Here is a 16,309-nt window from a genome sequence, read left to right on the forward strand (position 1 = left end):
GGTGGCTATATTGAACCATGCACAGAGCAAGGGGGATCAGTTCACCCAAGACGCTAAGCATGACTCAGGCAAGGATAACAACTCAGTCTCTGACTGGACTGACTAAGCATTTTGTGCGACTGTGGACCATATCCCCGAAAATAGCCCTTTCAAAGTTCGTGAAAACCCAGACTCTAAATCAGTCTAATGGGCTAAGCTACATCACTCCTTCTCTCGATGCCTTGCTCCCCACGTCTCACCCCCCCCCCCCACCAAGAACACTTTGGGAACACAGAGTATATCTTTCTTGTTTCCCTCTTTGCTTCTCTTTTCCCTTCCCTGCCCCCTCCCACCTATGAAAAAGAAGAAATATGTTAAAGTAAAACGAATAGAACGGCAAGAGCAGAAGGAAGACCTTTCAAGAAACGCCGTCTGATTTTAAAGGGAATTATGGGATGCCTTTGTCTGGATTATTCTGTAAATCTTGCCCGAAAATGGTGAACAAAAGCACTCAACACTCGTTTCCCCCCATTTAAAACAAGATAGACTTCTCCCTTAATATACCATAGCTATTCACATTGAACTGAATACACGTATTTTGCTGTATTGATTAATTATGACTCGGGTTTTGCTCATACACAACCACTTTCTTCTGGGACGTCTGGTATATTCAGCCTCCCTGGCAGGGCCGTTGTGAACATCAAGGGTAAGACGGAAGGCGCCGCGATAATTGCGATTCCGCATGCTTTCAGAGCTCCACTTCCACGTTGGACAGGTTGGGTGCGAGCGTTCCCCGGGAAGCCGGGTCCGCACAAAACTTCCGCGGAGAGAGCAGAGGGCTGTCTGACTCCGCGGAGCCGATTGGGAAGGAACCATTGGTACGGCTTGCCCGCAGGTAAAGCGCCTTTGGGGTCGCCTCTCGTTGGTTTCTAGCCCCTCTGCGGCTTCAAAACTTTCCTGCCTCAGGTGCTGAGTTTCCAACCTGCCTTGGTTGGTAGCTAAAGGCAACTTCTCCATTGGTCACCTCGCCTCTTCTCTAAATCCTTTCTTCCTCTCAACTGCTCCCCATCCCATCCCTCTTTTTCTCCCCTTGGGAAGAAGAAGGAGAAGAACCAGGCGAAGGAGCCGCCTCTGAAGAAAAGCAGCCCAAATAGCCCTTGGGTGGGGGTTGGGGGTATGTGAAGGCAAGAAACAGAAGAGGATTGCTTGAAAGGGAGGCCAAAGAAGGGGCTTCCGATGAGAAGGCTTTCTCTTCCCCTTCGGTCGGGTGCAAAGAGGCAAAAGGCAGGTGAATGCAAAAAGGACGAGTCTCTTACAGCAGGAAACCCGGCTTGGTCTCCTTGTCTCCATACATACCTGGGGCCGATGGTTGCAATTAGTCTCAGATGGGGAGGGATCGAGACTTTTTTTGGGGGACAGGGTTAGGAGGTCCGGATCAAGGGTTCTACAAAGAGGCTACATTAAAATGGCGAAAGTGAGCAGAGGGGTGACCGAGGGTCTTTTAAACGCACCAGCGGGGCATTTACAACCCAGCAGGCACCTCAGCTGGTTAGGTAGCACCCAGGGCTTCCAAAGTTAGCAGACTGGTCAGTTTGGGGATCAGAGACCACTCGGAAATCTCAGCGTTGTAGGAGGAATCGGTGAGTTGGAGAAGAGCTTGAAAGAATCGCCTTGCCCAAGAACACGGCACGGAGGAGGTCTCTGCGAAGTCGCTAGCGTTGAGCTCGGCAGAAAAGCGGCTTTATTACATAAAGGCGGGGGTGGGGAGAAGAGAAATTGTCTTTCCAGGCGGGGTGAGGAAGTCGCAACAGCTTGCCAAGGGGCAAATCCCTGGACGGATGACAGCTCGGGGGCCCTGGACGGTGAGCCTCACAGCGAGCGTCGGAACAAAACACTTGGCGGCAAGCCGGGAAAGAAGCCGCGCTTTTGGCAGAAGCAAGAAACTTGCTCCTAGCGGACAGACAGACAGACAGACAGGCACGCACACACGCGTATCGGGAAGACAAAGGGGCTGATCGAGCAGCTTGATTTTGCTATAGGAAGTAAATGTTCGCGAGCGGATTAAGAGCCGCCAAAAAAAAAGTAGAAGTAGAGGAAAGGCGAGAATATTTTACCTCAGACGGTTTACCTCACACGGTTCCTCTCTCTTACTCGTGCTCTTTACACGCGGGGCAGGATCCGGCCCAAGTCTTTCTTTCGCCCTTCGCATCTGAGGCGACCGGAAAGCGAATGCCTTGGCCTCGGCCCTTCTCTCTTTATTGAAAGGGGCCCCGAGTGGGGACAATGAGAAAATCGGGTGGGCGAACCCCAGCCGGGCAGGCAATGGCGCGCAGCGATCTCAGCTGGATCGGAGCGGTTCTTTCCTAGTTGTTCTCGCAGGGGTCAGATTAAAGCTCTCTTTCTCCCCTGTCTTCGCAATTTACAGGCTTTCTCGACCTTTCCATTCCCTCGACGGAGCCCGCTTTAAGGCCTCGAGAGACGGCCCTGAGAAGTCCCCGCTTCTCCCTTGGCCACTGGCACTCGCCTAATTGAGCTCCCAAGAGGCCGACCGGGCAACCCGCCCCAGGTGTCGTTGGTAGGAAGAAGAGATTTCGAGCGATTCCGAATTTTCTCTCCCCGGAATGTGACGGCTTTCCTCCCAACGGGCCTAGTCTGGCTGACCAAGAACCTATTTTAAGAGCCTCGTCTGATTTTAAACGCTTCTTGCTCCAGAAGTCCGGGAGGAGAGAGCTGGTTTGAGAATGTTTTACCTCACACCGGAGGAAAGCCGGGAATATTTTACCTCACACGGTTCCTTTCACACATGCACTTTACATGAGGAGCAGGAGGCGGCTCAAGTGCCCCTTTCACCACCCGCCTCCGAGGAAATCTTAAGAAAGGGATCCTGAGGGATCCGCCATCTCCCATCCGCCCCACCCTTTCGCTTACTTTCCCCTCAGCAGCTTTGAAGAAAAACCGCCCTTTTGGCGGAGGCGAGCATGTCCAGGGTAGAGCGGAGGTCGCTCGGGAGCGCTAACCCCAAACTGCCAAAAGAGAACCATCCGCGGCTGCCAACTTCAGAAGCGCGGAAAGAGAAAGGAAGGTGGTCTCCGTCCTAGTCTGGATCCGTGTCTCCCTGCCCGCCCGCCCCCGCCCCCCAGCGCTTTCCCCCTCGCTCCCGGCCGCTTGGCAGCGGGGATGCGCCTGAGCAGGAAAGCCTGTTGCCAACGGGAGGCGAAAGCCCGCAGCGCCCAGAGCGCCTCTCGAGCGCACCGCCCGCCAAGAGAAAAAGGCCTGAGGAGAAAGGTGGGGAAGGAAAGAAGAGAACAGGGCTTGAGCGGAAAGGTGAGGAAGGAAAGAGCGGGAAAGCGTGAGCAGCGCTCTCAAGGGAGCCTTCAAGAGGAGCAAAAATGGATCAGCCGGGCTAACAAGCCAAGAGGATCTCTTCCTCTCTTGACTGCCCGATCTCAAGTCCGACGAGGCGCCCTGTCTGGGGAACTGAAGGGGGAGAACAAAATTCTCAAACCCCCGGAGGAAAAAAAAAGGAGTTTCAAACCCTAAGGGGCGGGGGGGGGGGGACAACAACAACAACCCCTTTCTTGGCAGGCGGTGCCTAATCGTAACCTTGTTGAAGTTCCGTAGTCGGGTTCCGATAAAGGAGATTCAGATGAACCCAGCTTCACGATCTACCCTACAGTTAACCCCCTCGGACAGATACCTGCCTGGGTTGTTGTATTGTGTGGTGCTCGTTAGGATTTCCTCCTAGGTTTAAAGCACGGCAGCAAAGACTTAAACTTGAAGCGATTCTAGAGAGGTGTTGATTTTGCCAACTCTCCCGCCCCTTCTTTCTTAGCGAGGAATAAAGGGGACGGGTTTGGGGTGGCGTGGAGGGGAAAGGGAGGGCAGGAAGCAGTGATGTAACCGGGAGATGGAGGTTGGTCCTTGTTTTTAGCAAAGGATTCCTGTGCTAATTAAAATAAACAAGCGGAGAGCTGTACAAAATAGGGGGCAGGAGCAAGTAGGAGAGAACCTCCCTCCCCACTTTTCCCTCCCTCCCTCCCCACCGTTACTACACTCCACATTAAGTTGGTGCCAATTTTTAATCCCTTTCCAGCTTTTTTCTTTCTTGTTTACAGTTTTATCATTATCATATCATATTCCGAGCCGTCAAAAAGGAAATAAAACACAGAGTAGAAAGGCGGCGTCCTACCTGCAAGTATCAGTCCGCAGTCAGCTATCGGGTATTAAGATTGCCCTGTCGGCAAAGGGAGACAGTAGAGCCACGACCATGATTGGGAACTACTGATGAATGAAAGTGACAAATCTCTGTCTCTCGCTCGCTCGCTCGCTCTCCCCCACCGCACTTTCCCCTCCAATGGAGGGATCGAAGGGAGGGATCGAGGGACGCCTTGGGGGTCTATCCTTCAGTTTGCCAGGACTGAGGTGTGAGTGAGCTTCTTGACGGAAGTATCTCAGCTTCGATTTCTGGCCGTTGTCTTTTTGGACGGAAAGTGTGCGTGCGTTATAAGAAAACTAGGGGAGAGCGTTGGGGGATGTCAAAAGCGAGCCACACCTCTCGCTCGCTGCCGTCAGTCTAATGCGAGCTGATCTATTGATGAGCGGAGGAGACCTCGCAGGCCAACTAAAGCGCAACTTATTTATGGGATCGTTCGCCTACACTTGCACACCTAGCAGACCTACAACGTTTCCCATTTACAGCAAGGCCCTCCCGAGATCCGTGGAGTGAGCGGCGGCTTTTTCTTTAGGGCTACAGACACAACTGATTGTGGCAAAACAGTAGGGACGAAATGCCGGCATTAGAAAACGCAGTAAAAAAAAAAAGCGAAGGGATTTTCATTGATAGAGACCCGTAAAACGCGATGGACTTATCCAGCATTAAACCACACAGGTGGAAATCCAAGGCTTTCTGCCCGGCATTGGAGAAGATCGACTGCGCAAAACCCGGTGAATGGATTGGTTAGTTTGTGATAGCTCCAGTCCGTTCTTCTTTACCAATCTCGCAACGACTGTATCCTTATTGCAAGGCAACAATCCTAGACACCTACCTAAGAGTCAGTCCAACTAACTTCCTTCTGCGTAGGCCGTGTAAAAGATCGCGCTGCAAGGGCGCTAATTTGAAACTTCGATTCTACACAGATGCACAGGACTAACCCTGAAATAAGTATAAATTTCAAAGTAACATGCTTCCCATTTGGTATTGGTTTGAAAAATACAGGCTTTGTGCCCGAACATGTTTGGAGGGGGTGGGGTGGGTAAATGATTAATGCTGAGGGGAGATAACTCCCAAGTGAATATGAGAGAGATTTCATTCAAAAGAGTTCTACGTTTGCAGCTTCGTTATTTAAAAATCCATTTATATTTCGGTTTTCCTCAAGCAGCTTGTTCAGATTTGCGGGGTGGGGGGGAATTAAAAAGTAGACAATGTATTCATGGAGGTTGGAGAGAAGGCTGGCTTCTGGTTTTGTTGGAGAAGAAAAGATGAAGCCCATTTCTTGGGAAACTTGTCAATATAATTAAGTGACCTGTTTATTTTCAACCTTCCTAAACCCATATTTTAGATATTCTTGTGGTTTGCAGTCACCTTACTTTATCAATGTCCAAAACAAAAGGCAAGGTGTAGCCTTGACCTAGCACTGTGGTGTCTCATTAAATCTTAAAGGGGCAGGATTGGGAGGGGGGTTTAACTTTGCCAAGATCTGATGAACCTCCAGGGGCAGGGTAAGAAATGGAAGATAGAGTCATTCTGAACAGCTCGCTCCTTCAGCCCAAATAAACGCTAAATGCCATCTATTTGATTATATATAGCAACGCTTTGGTTACCAAAGTGTATGGTGTATGCCAAATAAAACAAAAAAGACCTTAGTCCTCGCCTCCCGCTATCCCTCCAAAATCTCATTTTATCTTCTCCCCACCAGCCCCCAATTTATTTGTACTCCTGGTCACTGAGCAAATCCATACAGACCGAGAAGATGGGGGCAAAAGCTAGTACCATTTCCAAGCACCCAGCATTTGTGTTCCACAGAAAAATGTATGCACGCGCCATCATTGACCGAGGGAAAATAAGGCCACCTTAAGCATTTTGAGACGGTTGCTCTTGTCCTTAGTCAGGGTACCTAAAGAATAAGATCAGATTCTTCCTCCCCCTCCTCTCAGCGCACCCATCACCTCACGCCTGATGAATTCGACTCACTAGCCAGAATAACTGGCGGGTTGTACCACTTCAGTCCGCTCCCAGATGGGGAAGGGAACACCACCTCTTAAATAGTTCCCAAAATTTAAAAACCAGAAAATAAAATAAACAGCCTCACCCAACATCGCCCCCTTTCCAGGGTGCATTACTTTACGCTTCACAAATCTCTGCTTTAGATAACAGAGGGGGCCAATAGAAAAGAGGGGTGCCGGGGAGAAGAGGACATTCTCAAACACAACCCCTCACCTGCAGTCTGAAGTGGTACGGTCCCAGAGTGTACCACCTTAAACCTAGTGTTTCCCGCTACTGCTCTCCTTCGGCTCCTTCGTCACACGGTGTCCTCAAACTCCCGCTGGAGCCCCGAGCAGTCGTCCCCCACCCCCGGGAGGTTACGCCTCGATTGTGTTCTCTTTTCCCCGTTCTCGCTTCTTTGTAGGCACCAGCTCCCCACCCCCCTCTGGTGTTCCTTAACTCTCTTAAAAATAAAAGGAAGAAGATTGTAATGATATTATACCCCATATTTACAACGCTTTATTATTGGCTTTTTAAATACATTAAAAATCTTTAGGGGGGGGAAGTCTTATTTTACATACACGCACGCAGGCACTCATATGGAAATAATAAACCACCTTCCTGTTACTAAATGTTTATCCCAGTTTACATTTAACAAGCTAATAGCTTGAGATCAGTGTCTAAGATAAAGTTGGCATTGGAGGGGAAGCGGTAATCTATTTCTTCTTGTTTCTTCTCTGATAGGTATTGTTAAAGAGAAAAGATTGGACTGTAGCCTGGGACAGTGAAGGAGCGAGGTTACAGATTTCATGCTGCAAGATTTTATGTTTTCTCAGCCTGAATAGATAGATGGGGCTTAGAGAAAAGAGGATAGGGAAAGCATTGAAAAGGGAACAGTGGAAGTAGATGTCTTCTATCAGATAAAAGTGGAGTAGTTGCTGAAACCCATGATACAAGGTTATGTGATATGTGCCTCTAAAAAAATCACAAGGGCATTTGGGCTTTTTACAGTTCCAAGAAGAGCTTTAAACTTTCTTCCAGAAAGAACCTCTTCTTGGAGCTCTCCAGACAGAGAAATCTTAATGCGTGTCTCTCCCATTTCAAGGTCTCATTCATTGCAGTGGTTAGCCCAGGCCAAAGCAAGCAGAGAATCCATCACTGCTGGTAGTGCTTTAAGAGTATCAGCCTCTCTCCGTGGCAGCTTTGGGTGGAAGGCAGTGGATTATCACAGTAGTATTTCCACACATGGAGACTTTATAGGGTTGTTGCTATGAAGCATCAGCTTAGGAAGACAGGCTTTATCTCATTCTTGAATTAAATTGTAGAGTAAGACAATGAATAGAATAGAATAACAGAGTTGGAAGGGACCTTGGAGGTCTTCTAGTCCAACCCCCTGCTTAGGCAGGAAACTCTATACCATTTCAGACAAATGGTTGTTGAATCTCTTCTTAAAAACTTCCAGTGTTGGAGCATTTACAGCTTCTGATGCTTTGAGACTTCATGGACCACAGCATGCCAAGTCCCCATGTCCTTGACTGTGTCCTGGAGCTTGGCCAAACTCATGTTCATCACACCAATGACACTATCTAATCATCTTATCCTCTGCCATCCCCTTCTCATTTTGCCTTCAATCTTTCCTAACACCAGGGTCTCTTCCAATGAGAAACAACTGTGAGTAGATGCAGCTGATCAGGTCTGGAGTCAAGTGCCACTGGTAGCACAAACTGCAATTCTGGATAGCTTGTGCCACAATCCAAGTGTTAGACTTCAAACTGCCATATATCCATTTGTTCCAACAGATCTGTGATATTGCTTCTTTGAGAAATGCATACAGCCTTCTAGGATCTGGATCTTCTGGGTTTCATTCACAAGTATGCTTAGGATTGGGTTCATAGGCTGGAACATTTGCATGCTTAATTGGGAGGAAGTAAGTATTCTCTAATGTGCTGCATTTGTCAATGGGAAGCACACTCACTGAGTGTCAGAGGAATGTACTTCTCCAAGACTATGGGATACATGTTACATACAGTTTTGTCATCTCCAATAGGATGAGGTTGTGCAGAAGAGACACAATAAACCTCCAAATGATCGAAAGTGAAGCACTTTTTAACATCCCAAAGATACCTTCAAGGAAATATCACTTTAAGAAGTGATAAGGATGCAGTCCAATGGGAAGGTTAAGCCATTGCCTGTGCTTTCATGGCATGCTTACTCATTACCAGTTTACTGAACACTATTTGGGATTGCTGCTGAACCATAAATAAAGGGCTTGGCTTGACCAAAATGGACAAGCCTTAAACCTTGTTGGCTAGTTATTCAGTTTGCTGACATGTGCATTGAGATTAAAGCCTGGACAATGTTCTCTATGAAGAATTTTGGTAATCTTTTCCAAAGGATATCAGGCATTATAAGTATATTGGTCCATTCCCCATAAAAACACTGTGCGTTGTAACTTAACTCTTATACTTCAGAATCTAGTTATGATTCTGGCCAGGTCTTTGCTGCCTTCAATAATATCTATACCGGCCAAAACTCCTTCCCAGAGAGTTTCCCCTTTACTTCAACTCATAAAACATGGTCTTTTCCTGTAGAGACAAGTCACGTTTGATAAACTGACAGTCATGAAAGGTATAAGATCTGCACATCTCAGCCTACTCTACTGAGAAACATATGATCTTAGGAGCGACCATTGGTTCTAGCTCTGTTTGGGTTTTTTTAGAAATAATGGGCCCACAAACCTTTATAAAAATAATAAAGGCAGGAGAAAAATAAATAGGTACATTTTCAATTTAACTTTTTAACTTTTTGTATTTTGTATTTCTTCAAGGAGAATTTAATCTTTCCCTGCTGTTTAGTTGTTGCCATTTTGGATTTAATGTGGCAGTTTTCAAAATGTCATTACAGGAATGTGTGGAATTTATTTAAATTCTAAATTCTATCTATTTCCTGCTAAGGAAAAATATACTTTTCATCAAAGGAGTTGGTGGTAACACATTCTACCGTATGCTACCACATAGTTGTCTGAAATTACAGTATTTCAGTGGACATTTTCTTTTTTCCAAATATGTTTATGAGAAGCTAAACCACTTTAAAACTTGGGAATTGCTTTAATCCAATCCTGTTCTTAATCAGGTGGAAAGTGGTGCTAGATTCCCAACTCTGCATCATTCCTTTCTTTTGTCAAGGCTTTCTGAATTACCCTGGACAATCAGTTGGTTCTCAGCTACACTTATCAAATGATAAAATTAACACAGAGCCTTGCAGATGTGGAGAGGATGAGCAAAACATACCTTCAATTATGAATGGAAAATGATATGATAGACTCTTATCTAGACAAAGTGGATTGCTCTGTGCCCATAGGTTTCAGCATATGTTGGAATATGATTAACGATCCATATTGAAAGAATAATAACAGGTATGCACAAAGGTTTTGGTAACTCTGTAAAGCCCAACTCATTTATGGCACAACTTAGCTAATCCTTAAAAGTACCTAAGACCCTTTATTGATTTAGTTGTAGAGGACTGAATGCAGAACTACAAAGGAAAGGAGATGGAGGACTGTGATCCTTTACACATAGAAAACCCATTGACAGTAAGTCAATGGGATGGAATTGTAGAGATGGGGACTTGTTTTGTAAGAGTACTTAACACTGGTCACAGTAGGACTTGAACTAGTAGTGGGGATAATCCCCCATTCAGCTCTGTCTGCAGGTCTCCAAAAGAACTGAGGTGATTTGAAGGGAAGGTGTGCTGGCGGAGAGGAAGGAATTGATTCCTGTTTGCTTGTCTCAAAAGCTTAACTGCAGGTTCAATGTCCTTGCAGCAAAATCTGGAGAACAACACCTATGGGACAATAACACCCATAGGGCTTGCTGGGTGAGCCTCCCCTACTACCGTAATAGTAAAGCTGGATATCTTTTGGGATACAAATTGATTGTTCCAGGGCACAGGTGAGCTTTTAGACAGAAACTGATTTGGCAGATGTTTGCAGATTGATTTCAAGATGTTTTTCACTGGACTTTATACACTTAACTTACTTATTGAAAACACAACTCCTTAGTTAAAAAGAGAGCATACTAAGATAATAAAGTTAGTTGGTATGGTAAGCAGATTCTCCTGACCCAATAAATACTTAACCAAGATTTAAAGAAGCAAATCCCAACTGGAAATATTCCCACAACCCATATAATTGTTAGTTTATGTGGCAGATCCACACATAACATACCATACTTTGACTTAACATGCTGTATGAATTCAAATACATCACAATTTTCTACCACTTTGCCTGAAATGTCTTATTAACATGAGATGACATATGTAGGACTGCGCTATAAATAGTAATTGTCTATTAATTTACAGTTTGGGCTAGCCAAATGAGGCTGACCAGAATTACTTCATTTTCAGTCAGAATGACCAGGCTGGTAATGCCTTTTCAGAGGCATGGCTAGGCTTAATGCAAAGCCTGAATCCAGCCATTTTGGGTTGTAAGGAAGGGTTTGTGGCCTTCTCGGTGAGCCTATTCAGGATGGTTTGACACGAGCAGAGCATGATTGGCTTGGTTTTGCCTTATAGGGCGAATACACCCATTTGCTTTAGCAAACCTTGGCTAGAATAAACGAAGGCTAAATGCAATGTGTGAAACCGGGGTGTTACTTAAGACTAAACTAGAGACGATATCTCACCTCGAAGTACTCCGGAAAACTTAGTAGCAGTTCCTTCCAATCCGTTTCAGCCTCTGTGGCAAATGCTTCACTCCCCAGAAGCTTTTTGCTGCTGCACACGGATCGCGGCTGGAGCCGTGGAAGCCGCCGTCTTGCTTCCAGACTTTGGCTCAGCTATTTTCCGTGTCTAAGTTACCGGAGGACCAGTTAGGCCGAACTACTGACTCCCCAGGAGGCCAGCTAAGTTTGGTTTAATTTCCGGGATCCCCCTTTGCAGCAGGCTCTTCATTTCTGCGCTCCCTCGCTTTGCATGAGACACCGCACAAATCAACGGACCACAGTTTAGCCCGGTGGACTTGCCGGCACTCAATCTTTTGGGTTGGTTTATTCGTTGAGGGGTCCCGGAAAATTGGATTGGTTCAGTAAACCACGGTTTAGGGTCGATCGTGGCTTTAAGGCTGGGCCGTGGTTGTTGCCACCCTTCCCTCCCGTCCGGCAACCAGAACAAGGCTAGGAAGAACCAAAAGGCGCTCCGGTCTGAAGGAGCCGATCCAAGGCAGCTCCCGAGAGCTGACCGCGCTCACCTCTAACAAAAGCCCGGCGCTTTCCCCCCACTCTTCGTTTTTCCCGCGCGAACCGGGCCCGAGAAGCAAAGTTGCTTCGGTGGGGGAACAGCTCCAGAAGCGTTTCTTTCTAAGAGAATAAACCCCAGCAAACTTAAACGGGCCCAGGATCGGCCCCAGGAAGCGACCCACTCTCCGCCACCTGCCCTTCCAACAATTCCGCTGCCTTCGAGGAAGCGAGAAGGGGCCGGGGCGAAGCGTGGCGGGGCAAGGCATTTCGACTGAGGCTGCAAATTGCTGCCAAGGATCTTCTGCCCAGTAGCCCAATTTATGTAGACTGGCAGGGAAAGGAATCTCCCATTGTGACTCTAGGGCAGGGGTCTTCCAACTTGGCCCTTTTATGACTTGTGGACTTCAACTCCCAGAATTCCTCAGCCAGCTTTGCTGGCTGAGGAATTCTGGGAGTTGAAGTCCACAAGTCATAAAAGGGCCAAGTTGGAAGACCCCTGCTCTAGGGTGAGAGTCTCAGGTCCCGTTGCAGAGCAGCAGCGCAGTATCAGACAAGTTGAATTAGGATCGCGTGGCGGGAGTGTGTGTGTGTGTGTGTGTGTGTGTGTGTGGAGGGGGGTTAGGATTGCGAGTTCTTGACCGCAGTGAAGAACATAGTGGTAGGCGGAAGAAAGCAAGCATTGCCCGGCAGCCCTTGCTGTGAGATGTAACAATAGCAAAAAAATTGTTCCGTGTTGTCTCACTGAGGTCTTGTTAAAATAGATCATTCTGCATCCTGTTAACCATGTACAAAGATATGCCATTGAAAATTTTAGGAGGAGATATCTTGTAATGTTTTTGATCATGCTCAGTCTGTGTCAGGAACAGCTTAGATTCCTTCCTTCCTTCCTTCCTTCCTTCCTTCCTTCCTTCCTTCCTTCCTTCCTTCCTTCCTTCCTTCCTTCCATTTTTTTTAAGGAAATAGTGTCTTCTGTTCAATCCTTGGACAACATTTTCCAGGGTGATTTTGGTTTGTGCAATGAGAGAATCCAGTCTTTCCAACTGGGCTGGTTTTGCTGCATTTACCAATCTCCTAACAGTTTCTCCAAAGCGATCCACTTTTCACTTTGTCCTTTTTCTAGCCACATACAGTAGTACTGTCAACATTTGTGTGTGTGTGTGTGTGTGTGTGCAGAAGGTAGCAAGAGGTGGCTCTGGATTCTTTTCTTACCAGGTATCTGATGATAAGGAGAGACTTTACTGGGCAGCCCTATCTTACCCCATAGATCAGTGCCAGATCCAGAGTGGTTTAAGGCTCCCTCCAGAGAAGTAGCTGACGTGTGGGATGAGCGGTGGGTGGGAAAACCTCCTAGTAGACTTTGCCACCACCTCACCTTTTAGATACCAGCTTTGTTCAGAATATAATTATCACAGAATACTGCTAATCCTGGATCAGAAAGGATCTCAACTGGACTCCTTTTCAATATCCGCAAATGCCCGTGCAGAAGCATAGCAAATTCAGATAGATGGCTAACCTTATGGGTCAGCCTTATTTATATGAGGCTGTTTTATCTGCTGTCAGGTGACATGGGGATGGGATGGAGGTGGAGAAATGAAGCCAGATAATCCACCAATCACTTAAAGTGTCTTTCATCAAAACTGCAAGGACAGCATCATTTTCCAGCCTTGATATTAAAGTGGAATAGAGTAGAGTTGTTGGGGCAGCGCACTTCATGTCAGCATCCTTTCCTACCAACCCAAAGATTGGAAGAATGCAAATTTATGCAGCCACAAGGAATAGCCTTAGACAAGCCATTCCCCTCTTACTCCTAATTATGGCCTGGGCATGCCCTAGAAACCCTTTTTGTTCTCCTGATATTGCCTTCATTTCATCTTCCTCGGTCCAAACAACACCTGTTGTGGCTTTAAGTCAACTTTAGCTGCTCCAATGAGAAGGCGTGGTTTTCCACTTTAAGCAGGCAGCAAGCACTTATTCTTTACTATTTAGTCAGTGTCTGAAGACAATTCTGTCCTATAGCCTAAACTGGCTGGCTGTCATGTTATGTCCAATTGTTCCTAAAGAAACTTCAGAAATGCCACTCTGGACTTAAGTGGGTTGGCAAAGGAGCTGTACTCTACTGCAAGACCTGAGAGATTTGTTCTTCTGCTTCTTGCCCTTCCCATCCATGCAAGGAAGGCATCACTAACTACAGTAGATCCTCTACCAGCCTTTTCTCCTTAGGGACTTCCCTTTTCCCTGGTCCCTGTGCCTTTCTTTTGCTTTCGTAAATGTTTGAATACATGGATGTCTTTACCAACATGTATTTTTTATTTTTCCTTAATAGCACCATTGTAGCTCCAAGGTAAAGGTAAAGGTTCCCCCACACAGGCGTGCTAGTCGTTTCTGACTCTAGGGGCCGGTGCTCATCTCCGTTTCAAAGCCGAAGAGCTAGCGCTTGTCCGAGGACGTCTCCATGGTCATGATTAGACGGCAAAGGTGCACGGAACACTGTTACCTTCCCACCATAGTGGTCCCTATTTTTCTACTTGCATTTTTATGTGCTTTTGAAGTGCTAGGTTGGCAGAAGCTGGGACGAATAACAGGCGCTCACTCTGTTACGCGGCACTCGAGATTCAACTTGCCAAACTGCCGACCATCTGGTCGACAAGCTCAGCCTCCTAACCCACTGAGCCACCGCGTAGCTCCAAGGCTACACTAATCAAAGATATAGAGAACAGGCTGTTCTCTTTCCCAGATCAATGGAAATTATTCTTCACCGAAACACAACAGCAATATTTCTACCTGTAATGTAAAGATATAGAAAAAGGAGAAGAGAAGGGAAGAGAAGCTTTGCAATACTGTGGGCAAGGGAAAGAGACTATGTTTTGCCCATCCTGGGTAGAAATTGAAAAATACACACTGGAAAGTTAATAAATTGAATCGAGCATTGGGTTTTAGGCTCAGGATGGTTCTTTTTTTTAAATAGGCTACTGTTGGATCATCCTCAAGATGATGATGATGATGATGATGATGATGATGATGATGATGATGATTATTATTAAAATCACCAATAGCTCCTATCCAACAAAGATATAGCAATCTGGCAACCCAGGGTGAAATGGCCTCAAAGGACAACAACTAACTGCTGCGGGGGGGGGGGGGGAATAAGTGTGGCAGGCACTGTAGCCTATTGGAAATGGAGCTGCTGTTAAAACAGACCAAAGCACTCTAGAGCCACTGGGAACCGGTTCCATCACACATAAAAAAAAGTTGGAGCCGCGTGCGTGCGTCCATGCATGCGCATGCGCAAAACCCATTTCTTGCGCATGCGCGGACGCGCACGGTTGCCTTTTTTGAATGTGTGATGGAACCGGTTCCCGGTTGCGCGACGGCGACGGCCCGTCTGCAAAGCTGCCGCTTTCAGCAGCTTTGCAGACGGGCCGCGGCAGCTTTCGCAACAAGCGGGGCCGCTACCAATTCCGAGAGGTGCGTGCGCACCTCCCCAAACCTCCCCAAACGTCGGCAGGTCTCCGGACGGCGGTGGCTTGGGAGAGGTGCGCGCGCACTCTCCAAATCTCCGCCATCCCGTTTGCACAGCTGCCGCAGGTCTCCGGACGGGATGGCGGCGGTTTGGCGAGTGCGCGCGCACTCTCCAAACCGCCGCCATCCTGTTTGCACAGCTGCCATGAACGTGGCAGGTCTCCGGATGGGACGTCGGCGGCTTGGAGAGGTGCGCGCACACCTCCGCCCTTCGGAAAGGTGCGCGCGCACCTCTTGGAACGGGTGGTGCCACTCTCCATTTGGAGAGGTGCGCGCACACCACTGCCCGTTCGAAGAGGTGCACGCGCACCGGGCGGCTGGGAGCCGCAGGAGACGGCTCAAAGAGCCGCATACGGCTCCGGAGCCGCAGGTTGCTGACCCGTGGTCTAGACCAACCCAGATCAGAAAACAGCCATTTTGAAATGGAGCTGAAAAACACGGGCACAACTGCATTTACAGGAAGTGGATGTGGAGAATGGATGTCATCCATTCCTACACTCAGGAATGGTGGTGAATGGCTTGTACCGGTGAAAACCAAACAGATAGTGTAGTTCTCCCCACATCAGATGACCCCTGAGATAGGATGGGCCAAACTACTAGTGGCTATGAAGCTGATGAAGGTATACACCCTTCCTCTAGCTCCTGAACATATCCAGGACCATTCTGTTTTGGGCAGTGAGAATATCCAGTTCTTTCTTCACCTTTACCTGACAAGTCTCAGAATGAATTTCCTTCTGGGAACTCTAGGTCAGTCTGAGCTTCTGCTATCTATCTAGAATGGCAGTAGCTGAAGCTACACAACACAACAGTGTATAGCAGGGCTTTTCAACCAGTGGTACGGGTACCATCTGTGGTACATTGGCATCTGGCAGGTGGTACGCGATCATCCTAGAAAAGTGGTAGCGGTGAAGGGGAATGAGTTGAACCGGTGGCAGCACCGCACAAGCCTGAGCAAGGGATGGCTGCAGGGCTGTCAGTGCTCAGCAGAAGCACCAGGATCAGTGGCGCTTTCTAGCTGGAGCTCGCCACTGATCCTGGCGCTTCTGAGCCCAGAAGCACCGATCAGCTGGAATGTTGCAGCATCCCTAGGGTCTTGTGATTTACATTCAGATGCTTGGCAACTGATTCATATTTATGACTGTCACAATGTCCCAGGGTCATGTGAAGTGACCAAAACCTACTGCAACCACCGAGCAGATGTGGGGAATAAAAACCAAACACCCCCCACCCCACCTCCACTGCCAACCCCCACAGAAATGCTCACAACAATGAAAACCTCGGACAGGAGGAAGAGTGCCACCGGGCGGGCAGGAAGCTGTCTTGCTCGGCTGTGGCTTGCGGGGCACTTTTTCAGCGCCATTGTAACTTCAAACAG

The sequence above is a fragment of the Vipera ursinii genome (genome assembly GCF_947247035.1).
Source record: "Vipera ursinii genome assembly, chromosome: 3".
NCBI classification, from domain to species: Eukaryota; Metazoa; Chordata; class Lepidosauria; order Squamata; family Viperidae; genus Vipera; species Vipera ursinii.